The sequence below is a fragment of the Micrasema longulum genome, unplaced genomic scaffold (genome assembly GCF_059751315.1).
Source record: "Micrasema longulum isolate JH-2025_06_02 unplaced genomic scaffold, ASM5975131v1 h1tg001074l, whole genome shotgun sequence".
Lineage (NCBI taxonomy): Eukaryota > Metazoa > Arthropoda > Insecta > Trichoptera > Brachycentridae > Micrasema > Micrasema longulum.
The window spans coordinates 395,243-405,956 of NW_028278262.1; the positions used below are offsets into that span (position 1 = coordinate 395,243).

The 10,714-nt window shown below is 31.1% G+C and overlaps 1 non-coding gene across 1 annotated transcript; it reads right to left on the reverse strand.

Annotated features, from left to right (window-relative positions):
* Positions 1 to 563: 563 nt before the first annotated feature.
* TRNAA-AGC (transfer RNA alanine (anticodon AGC)) lies at positions 564 to 636 on the reverse strand. Its single transcript has one exon. It is a non-coding gene; the product is annotated as a tRNA-Ala (tRNA).
* Positions 637 to 10,714: the final 10,078 nt, after the last annotated feature.

Genomic DNA, 10,714 nt, shown 5'->3' on the forward strand with positions numbered 1-10,714 from the left:
TTATGGCTAGTAACCCTTAAGATCTAAGATCTTTTATGTTTATACTTTCGTCATTATTTTGTATTGAATAAGTTAATGTTCCTATTGCGTACAATGACGAACTGTTACATATATGTAAGTTATATGTATGACATAACAATGAACCATTTAATTTATACCGTTTATTTTATTGTATATTTTATTTCACACTTATTTTAATGAACTTGTTTAACAATTAGAAAACGTATAATTTTATGCTTTTTTAAGTGATTCTAAATTTTATTTATTTATTTAGTTTCGGTTTCAACTGAAAAACTTGTTTCACTCGGTCACTACTAATTACAAGTCTGTCCGTGCCCATGTCCAGTCGAATGGAGAATACAGTTCTGTGTGTGAAACGAATCCGGAATCGGAGACGAGTATTTTTTACTCGATGCCAACTCTTAGGCCAAATTCCGAAAAAAAAAGTCTGGAAAAAAATAATGCTTGGTTGTATTTTATGAATCATATTATGTCAGACTGCACTCAAAATAAAGGATGAAAGTAAAAATTTTTTTTTTTTTTTTGTAAAATAAAAAGAGGTTTGGAGGCGCCGGGTATCGATCCCGGTACCTCTCACATGCTAAGCGAGCGCTCTACCATCTGAGCTACGCCCCCGAGTGAACACCGTTAGTTATAAACCAAACACTTTCGACTCCAACTAGGTCAAGTTACCTGGACGATTGCCAAGGCACGGCTTAACTGGTTTCTTTATCAAATTATCTTTAAGTTGCAACTAAACTGGTCGAGGTGATAATTTAAATTATTGCCATTGACGCATACTGCCGTTACAAGAAAAAGGTAGTTATTTACAAAAGTCGTATCCGGAGATATGACACTTTTTAGTATTTATTTGACAATTGTAGTCTACATTACTTTACGGGCTGTTAAACCCATCAAGTAATGCAGACAATAAACATAAGTTAGAAATTAATGAATAGAAGTCAGATAGCTGCTAAACTGCCGATATTTACAGAAAAATAGATCCACATTATTCACAGAAGCCGTATTCAGCATTAAAATTGCCCTGTTAACGGGTAAATTCTGACTCGCGTTTGTACGGCTTCTGGGTGTGTAAAAGAGTGCATGAGATCTAGGGAACATACAGTGGCTTGCCATATTATTAGACTTAACGTGGAAAAATCAAGAATTCTTCATACAATTGATTTTTTGTGGATTATTTTTCTACGTTTATGGGTTTTTTTTATATTTGGAGCTTGGATAAATAATATACATAGTTTTTTTTTTATATAAATAAACGTATTTAAAACTCATCAAATAAAAGTAATCAAAATTAAATTATATTTTTAATATTTTGTATGACGACCTTTTGCTGCAATTAGGAACTTCAGCCCTACGGGAAATTGGATATAAAAATGTTTTCTTACGCGGGGTAAAAATTAGAGCATTAAATTGTACGGCAAAGTTTCTTGAAAATGTACAGAAAAAATAATAATAAATTTTTCCATAAAACCGTACTACTTTAAATGACGTCACTGGTTCGTGTGAATCAACCTATAATCTAAGAGCTATGGAAGATTTCCGGTCTGCTTGTCGCTTCTGGACCAATGGGAAGAACTGAATGAGAATAAGCGGAAATGAACCTCTGACGTTACACGCGGAGTTATTTCAGAAATACAAAACTTTGAAAAATCGTAGCGCCGATAATACGATATATAAAAATAAAAAAATAAAAATTGACTTAGTTTAACAGTCTATTAACAAATAAAAAATAAATAAAAACCACTGAACTTCCTCATTACGGCTTGTATTCGTCGCGGCATGCTCAAAATACAGCTTTTTACCGTGTTTTGCAGCTCTTCGCTTTAGTTTCAAACGAATAATAATCTTTCTTTTAATTGTTGCTTGGTATTTATTACATTTTTACACATTTCTCTTTTTAGAAGCCCCCAAACATTCTCTATGGAATTCATATCCTGAGAATATCCAGCCCAATCCAAAACATTTTTTTTGTCGAGTAAAATTTTTGTTATGGACTTGGCCTTATGGCATGGTGCTTCATCATCCATAAAAATTTAATTTTCGCCATTAGGGAACCATTGTGATAACTGTGGCAACAGTATATCTTGGAAAATTTTTCGGTATGGGTCTTGCCTCATTGTTCCTTTGACTATTTGAAGTCTTCCAGTGCCCTGGTAGTTAATAGAGGGCCATACCATGATAGATGTAGGATGTTTCATTGTTGGCACAATACAGTCCGTATGAAATTGTTCACCTGCTCTTTTCCTGACATCACTCGATTTATCGGATACTATCGAAAAAACTGATTTATCCAAAAAACAAACGTAAATCAACAAAGAAATGTTATAAAACCTACATATTAAAACAAATAAAGTATTTGAAATTTTGAATTGTTAATTATAATAACTTTTTTCTAGTCATCGATTGTAACGCGTCTGTTTTATTATACGTCTTTGGCTGTCAAAGTATTTTTTTTTTGGTTGAAGAGAATAAAAAAAATTAACAAAAATGTGAAAACTTAAGATTCAGAGCCAGTTGTTATGAAAAAGTTGTTGTAAAAAAATTTCAAGTGAGATTAATTATTACGTTTTTGTATTGTTGTATATAAATGGTATCACCTTCAACTTCAATTTAAAAAAAATGATCGAGATACCCTTTAATTTAACACCAATGCAGTGCCTTATGCACCAATGTGTGTGGGTAAGAAAATTAAGTAGAAAAAATCATTAATATCCACACGTTGTACATACTTTGACAAAAACGCCACATAGCTTTTTTTTGTATTTTACTTAAACTTCGCGTTACAATTAAATGCTTTAATTTTTATCACGTGGAAGAAAACTTTTTTCTCATAGCACTGAACTTGTTTTATATACATATTTCACATCAAAGATGGTGAACATTCAAAAAAAGGAAATGTGGCAGTCTAGACATTTAAAGGTCTTAGGAACTGTCATCGGCTAATTAATTTGCCACTTTACGCAATAGGTAATATTTGTCATTGTGCCTTAGTTTGAACTTCTACGTTTCTTCAATTCTTTCATATGTGTAATATTTGTGAAGTTAAAGAGTCATGTTAATAACTCATTAATTGGCGGCCTCCATGGGGTTGTAAAGGGGCATTTTGTCGTATATTGATCATTTGTGTATACTGAATTCATAGTCGTATTTTTTAATGAGTTATATGTTAAAGTAATGGAAAGTATATCTATATAATATAATATATCACGAAATTCCGTCGTTTGAGTTGATTTCATGAATGAGAGTTGTTGTATCACACAGAACCACAGAAAAATATCAATTTATAGTATATATTACTGACATTATATTATGTACCTTCTATGTCGACACAAATATATGATATTTTTTTATAGTTTACCTGTAAATAAAATCACCATTCGCCACTGCCACAGTTTAGTAGTTACACTTATTATTAGAAATCAAACACTGATTTGAGTCTACTGAACACTTTATTTTATTTTTACAAATATAAACATATGAAAATAAAAACTTCGTGACAATTGTTTCGCCTTATTAGGGCATTTTCAAACGAATGTGAAGATTATTTGGATTGAATGTCCTTATATAGTTATATAATTCAAGGTACTTAAGTAGAAAATAAAAATAATCTTATAAACTATAGCATGTACATTAATCATAATTGAGGGAAAAACCGATGGTTAAGGGTGAGGCTAAGTGTTTAATAGGTATGGGTAATTAGTAGTTACGATGCTTGAATCACACGCGGAAGGTTCCTGGTTGGGTTTCTGGTAAGAACATAAAAATTTAAATGTGAATTTTCTCAAACCGGGTGTTCCGTACTGTAAGCGAGCCTCCTAGCCCTTTGCGGTGCAAAAAAAAGACTTTCTAGGGTTATTAACTATTTTTTGTCAATTTGATGAAATTATTTTTTAAATGCTTACAATCTCCCAGCATTAGATATTTTATTATCTATCACCTCAAAGCGTGTTAAACACTTTAAAAATACCTAATTGCTTTAAAGTTTTTATATTTTTTTATGATTGCTTAAATATTTCCTTGCAGATTAGTGGTCTCATTTTAAAACACATTGTAAGTATGCACGAGTATATTTATTATAATGATATAGCCTCCTTGGGATCGTTATATAAGGTAGTAAAAGAAAGTACACGGGGTGACTTAACGAGGGATGAGGTCGTAAAATGCGGAATATAACCCTTACACCGCTCCTGTTCCTGCAACTTTGTTCGAAAGTCGCAAACTCCAGGAAGTCATTGGGGAAATAACGACCAAATTTGAATACCTAGTCAAACTTAATGAAATGCGAAAAAATTGGCCACAACATTGCACTATTTTGTAAGTCTGTGGTGTTATAGTTAACGCGTTTGACTCCTATACGGGAGGTTGCGTGTTTAATGATTCTTTATGAGGTTGGTGTAAATTAAAAATTTAACACAAAGGCTTGCCTTCAAAAACATAAAATATTTACTTGATTTTCTCTTGTACTACATACTGAAAAACTTCATGCCTATTTTCTAATCTATTTTAAATTCTGATATTCCTGATTTTCAAAAGTGCCTTTTACAATGTAAAATATAACAATATAACGAGTTAGTTAGGTATACAAAAATATAAAAACAATGTTAAAACATGGTTATTAAAAGAAAAATAAAAATATATTTATCGAGATTACATGTACGAGTATGTATGTCCGCATACAAAAGATATAAAAAAGTCGGGTTATTGTGAATATAAAATGAGTCAACACCAGATCGTAAGCATAAGTAGCTTTTGCAAATAATTCTTTAATCGTTACTATAAAACATCATAAAATATTTACGAAGAGTTGATTTGAATTCACAGAGACTCGGATTAAATTGACAGATCGTGTATTTGTTTAATTCTAAAAAAGCTGTTCAATAAAATTTCTTTATACGCGGTGATGTAACATCGTGTTACCTCAAACAAAAGATAGAATATTCTGAAATTCAAACATTAGAAAAAAAAACACGGAGACATACTGTTCTATAATGTTTTTCCTTCATTTAAAGAAATAATAATGTAATTTAGGCATGTTGAAGAAAAGTAAATTTTAATAACATAATTACGCCAGTCGTAAAACTAGCGAACACTCGTTTACTGCCAATATCCGACTGATTGAACGAATTTCCCCTTTTGTTTTTGTCTCGTTCACACAAACACCGGCCACAATACAGCGTATCTGTCTTCCTTGTTATAAGTTCTATTCTCATACTCTTTTTTAAACAATAAAACCGATTTATTGTTGTATTGGCATAACTCTCACTCGTATAATTATTTTTTGTATGAATATTCAGCATATTCTTACAAATTTTGCTCTCCAAATCCAATCCATTTGAAGATTATAAAAAATACAACTTCATCATTTAAATAAATTAGAGAGATATATCAAGACTTGTATCCTATGAAGACTAGTGTTGTACGACAGCAACACACGAGTTAAAAAAAAACTAGCTCTTTATAGTTAAGTTAGCAGTTGATATTATATGTTATTATATGATTTTATGAAAATGATCTTCACCAATAAGCCATATTAGTTGCTTTGGTGAGTCTTGTAATTAAAATATACATATATCTAATGCTTTTATTGGTTTAAAATATGTTTTTTTTTTTTGGTTCGTGTACTTAATTTAACTCGGCTGATGAGTCTTAACTACATAAAATAAAGTAATCTGCTAATTAAAATACTTAACTTCAATATCAATGCATAGATGGCGCTTCCAACTCGCTTGTGGATGGGTTCTTGATTCGTAGCATATATACAAAAACCAAAAATGTTACCTGGTGTGGATATTCGCTAAAATAAGCGTAATGGGGAATGTTGTAGTACCTACATAAAGTGGCCACTTAACCCAGCCAATGACAGGTCATAAGCCCTGTAAACGCTCGAATATCCATTATCCTGAATCTTGAATTTGAAAAAATTCTACCTCATCTCTGTAGGGATATGAATAAAAATATAAAATATGTTTGTTTAAAATAATATTTAAATTTGAAAAACCAGTCACTTCTGAGATAGACAACATTTAAAAAAAGAGAATATTGAAGTCTAAGCATTTACAGGGCTTGTGACCTGTCATTGGCCGGTTTGAGTAGTCACATTACACACTGAGTAACATTCATCAGTTTCATCATCCGTGTTTGTTTTCAATTGTTATATCTAAATCAAAAAATAAAGACACTTTTTTATTGTGTGTCCTGATACAATATTCAATCAGTGCGCAAACAACTTATTTTTAAATAGTAGTCTTTTTCTGAATTATTAAAATACTTCAAAAGCGATAAAATCATGTTTTTTCAAAGTTAATTTTTGTTTTCCTTTGTCTTAATAATCTTTCACTTATAAATAAAAAGTTTAACCCTTACTATTATTGCCTATGAATGTGTTGAAATGCATTAAATATATAAACGTAAAACAACTTTGGACATTAAAATGTTGCTCCTAAAAATGAACATTAAAATTTACAGAGTTTTTTAAACCTTCCTCTGTTGAGGCCCTTCCTGTTTCCGGCGTTTCCGTTCTAAATTCAAATATCTCCGCTTTAAACTATTTCCCTACTATTAGGGGGTTAGTTACCAAAATGTTAAAAGTTCAAGAAAACATTATGTTAATTTTTATAACAAAAGGTTTTGATGCGAAATGAAAATGGTCACCCCATTTTATTAGAATATTTCCGCTATAAAATAAATTTATGAACCAAAGGCTTTCTTGTTTTTACTATTTTTATCTTAGAAATATTTATACCATCACCATTCTGGTGTATAGGGTACTGCTTTAGTAAAGTAAATGCAGAGTATCTCAATAATATTTTACAGAAGGGCGAGGAATTTGCTCCTGTGCCTCGGGTTCCAGTCCGCTTTGCCATAAATATTTGCGTTATTATGATTTACGCAAATATTTCAAATTGAGGGTGATTTTATAACTTGTTAGAAAATGAATAACAAGTTACGGCAGTACGGGATCGAACCTCGGTTCTCCTGATTCGAAGTCTACAACACTACCCACGGGACTATAATCCATCTTGAATTGAAATATTGCAGTGTAAAATCACAAGCAAAAGGCAAGCTAAGGTACATATTTGACAATTATTCCAGTATGTTTTAAAAAACCGGTCAGAATTGTCTACATTAGCCGGTGTCGACATGCGGACTAAAAAACATATCTGTGACACACAAAAGTAGCCAGAAACTAAAATGCACACAAAGATTTTTCCAAAGGCCATTTTCAAGAGAAGTGTACAAGTAAGGGTTTTGTCTAAGCAAAGAGACCATTGCAAGAGACTGCTGCGAGATATTGCATAGATTTATACATGGAACTATCCAGCGTTATGTATAGATGATTACTGAAATTTATGCTCATGTATTATTTATTTTTAGTATTCTTTAATGATATGCATACTTCCATTCTCTGTTTTGTTGTATCTAAATTCAACACAGGGCTCTTGGCCTCATAAAGTTAGTCTTTATATGGATAAATTGAAAAAAGACACATGATCAGTGCATGTCTAAGGAATAAATAAATAGGCGCCAAACTGGAGTCGATATCATGGATTGTGCAGCAAAATTAAAATGACAGTTGGACACCCAGAATAATAAAGTTGAGACCATGGGCCAACAAAAAAATGTTGGAAGTCCACGAAAAAGATAGGTTAATGACATTGCCTCGATAGCTGGTAAAACATGTTTTGGAAGAGGCCTTTATTCAGCAGTGGAGAGAACTAGGCTGAGGGAAAAAAAGTGTAAAATCACACCATAAACTAACCTTTCATGTCAACTTTGCCAAAACCTCAAACACGATAAGCGAACGTGCCAATCACTCCACTGCAAGGCGTACTCATTAAATTGATAACACTTCCAGGATTCTGGTTTTATTTCAGAAGTGTTTTCTTCATCTACCAGGACACATAATAATGATACTAAAATCACTAAAATCATAAGTATTCAATGATGATTAATTATATTTCAGTTTTTCCTTTTATATTCTATAAGTTTTTTTTTTCTCGTGTACTCGTTTATTCAAAATTGTGTATATTCTAATAAATAACTATAATAGTGTAAGTCACTCTCCAAACACAAGAGTAAGTCTCTTTTTTGGAGAGTTACAGTTATAGCATTTACTAAATGTATAAAAGTAGATTTGTATAGAGTATAAAAAAACATCTACCATTTATAAAATATATTAATAAATTAAAAATATAAATACGTATATATTTAGATACCTTTATTCTCAATGTAGGTACTATACGAGTATTATTTTAAAAGATGTGGCTTGGATCTAGAAGCGACAATGACAGATTTCATTTTTTTCTCACCGCCATTTTGTAGTGGGTCAATTTCAGTGAAAAAAATTGTATTTCAACTATTTTATTCATACATACATAGACTTGTGCCTCAATACATGTAAATTTTGTGTTTGTAAAATGAATAAATAAATTCTCCAATACCGAGATTGAATCAATTGGGTAACTATTAAAGTTTAGTCAATATTTTGAAATTAGTAAATGCGTTTATAAATAAAAAGAAGTAGCATACATTTTATTATGCAAGTAAAGAGGTCTGCACAACCTTTTTTTATAAATAAAATAACGGATTGTTTTTCAAATTTACGCCGCGATGGGTTTCAAAGGAAATAAGCCTGCAATATGTTCCCCTAGCTAAAACCTTCTGAAGGACCCTTGAAAAAAGCTTATAAAATACTACCTTAAGGATTCTTTCGTCTTCAGACAGTATCAATAGGAACTTATTTTATGTAGAGATTTTCTATTTAGATACAATGTGTAGGTTTTATTCTAAAATGGATTTGTAAGAGAGCAGATGATAAATTTCATTATCATTTTTAACCCTTTTAAGTAGAGATTTTTAGAGAATACTTATCTCTACAAATAGTGTAAAGATGAATTCTCAAAGCAGGAAATGGCAATATAACATAATTTTTATTCCCTCTGATAGTCAGGCAGCTCTCGGTAGAGATCAATTCTGAATTATTATTACTATGCCTACCGGCGCTTAATTGCTATTTTTTCTGTGGTTCCGTGTGATACAACAACTTTCATCTGTAAAATTAACTCAAACGACGTAACATTGTGATATATTATTTTGTGTAGCTTTATTATCCATTAATTTAACACAAAATTTATATAAAAGTTCATAAGAAATACAGTGAATGAATGGATTCAGTCAGTATTCTCAGGTATTCTTAATAAAATGTCAACTAGCCGATTCGTTCTAGAAATGAATAATGCTAAAAACGGCCGCTTTAAGCGCCATATGTGTTGCGAGTCTTATGTCAAAAGTATCATCTCAAGGAAAAATTGTCTTTAAGAAATAATGTTTAAAATACTGTATTCCAAATCAATAACTTTCAAAGAATTTGTGTAATCTTCACGTTTACTCTAGGAGTTCAATCCGGCCACTGGGTTTAAGATTTTCAAAATAAAGTACATTTATTTGTATGAGGAAATAAAGTATAGTAATCGGCTAGTTCATTAGCTCATTGCTGGCGCTGGGCGAGCTTCATTAATATGTTTATTTATATTTGGAGAAAAATACAAATGGTGGCAATGATTTATAAGAAATACTAATTATTTGTTTGTTTCCATTTTGTGTTGGTAATGCTTTCTTTACCCACTAGGTAGCGTTCGGAATGGCATTGCTGATCTCAAAATAATATGATGAAAAAAAATTTAAGCTGAAATTAGTGGTTTTAGCTTACTTTTTAAATTTATTCATTTATTTGGTTTCGCCTAAACCAATATTGAATCAATTGCTTCACAAATGTATGGTTTTTGTTATGTTTTTGTTCTTTTATTGTGAGTTTTCAGTATAAATAATACAGTTGTACATAAATTATATATAAACTTAAATATGTTGTGTTTAAAACTGTCTGAACATTTTGTTAATTATCTCTGTATATTATGTCTTCTTTGTTTATTCTCATTCGATCTCTCTCAGTATATTGATAAGTGTCCTCGACATGGGTAACTCCAGTAAGGTCACATTACTTTAATAATTAATCGTTGTTTATAACGAAAAAAATAAATAATAATAATAATAATTAAATTAATTCAAGCCAAATAAATATCAACAAAATTTAAAAAAATAAATATGTTCGACCAGTTACATCTAAGCACTAGTAAAATACTCATTTGTGGAGCCAATTTGGTCAATTTTGACAAAAAGCCAAAATTATTATTTAATTATCACTCTTCATTCATTATTATAATTTTCTGGGCGGTTTATTTGTACGAGTAATTGACTCAAAACTCTTACAACTTTAAATGTATTGTAGCATTTATAATAAGCCGTGTTACTGCCTAATGAAGCATATTAATTTGATATTTTGAGATATTTAAAGGCCTATTCTTCGACATTCATCCAGGAAAGATTAAAGAATGTCTGGATAATGCAATGCTCCAAAACTTTGCAGAGAAACGGTCTAGTTAAATACGCTACTCGGAACCAAAAATATAAAGCATGAGAACAAAAAAACCCGACTCCAACAAGGCAGACTTCGGTCATGAGTTGGAATAGTATCAGGCAGAAAAAAGAAAAAATTTTACAAAGAAATGGGCTAGATGAAACCGACACCCTGAAACAAATAACATACACCATGAGAACGAAAAGAACCGAACCCAACTTGGCAATGGGTTGTGACAGTGTCAAAAAGAATTTTAAAAAATCTGGATAACTCAACGCT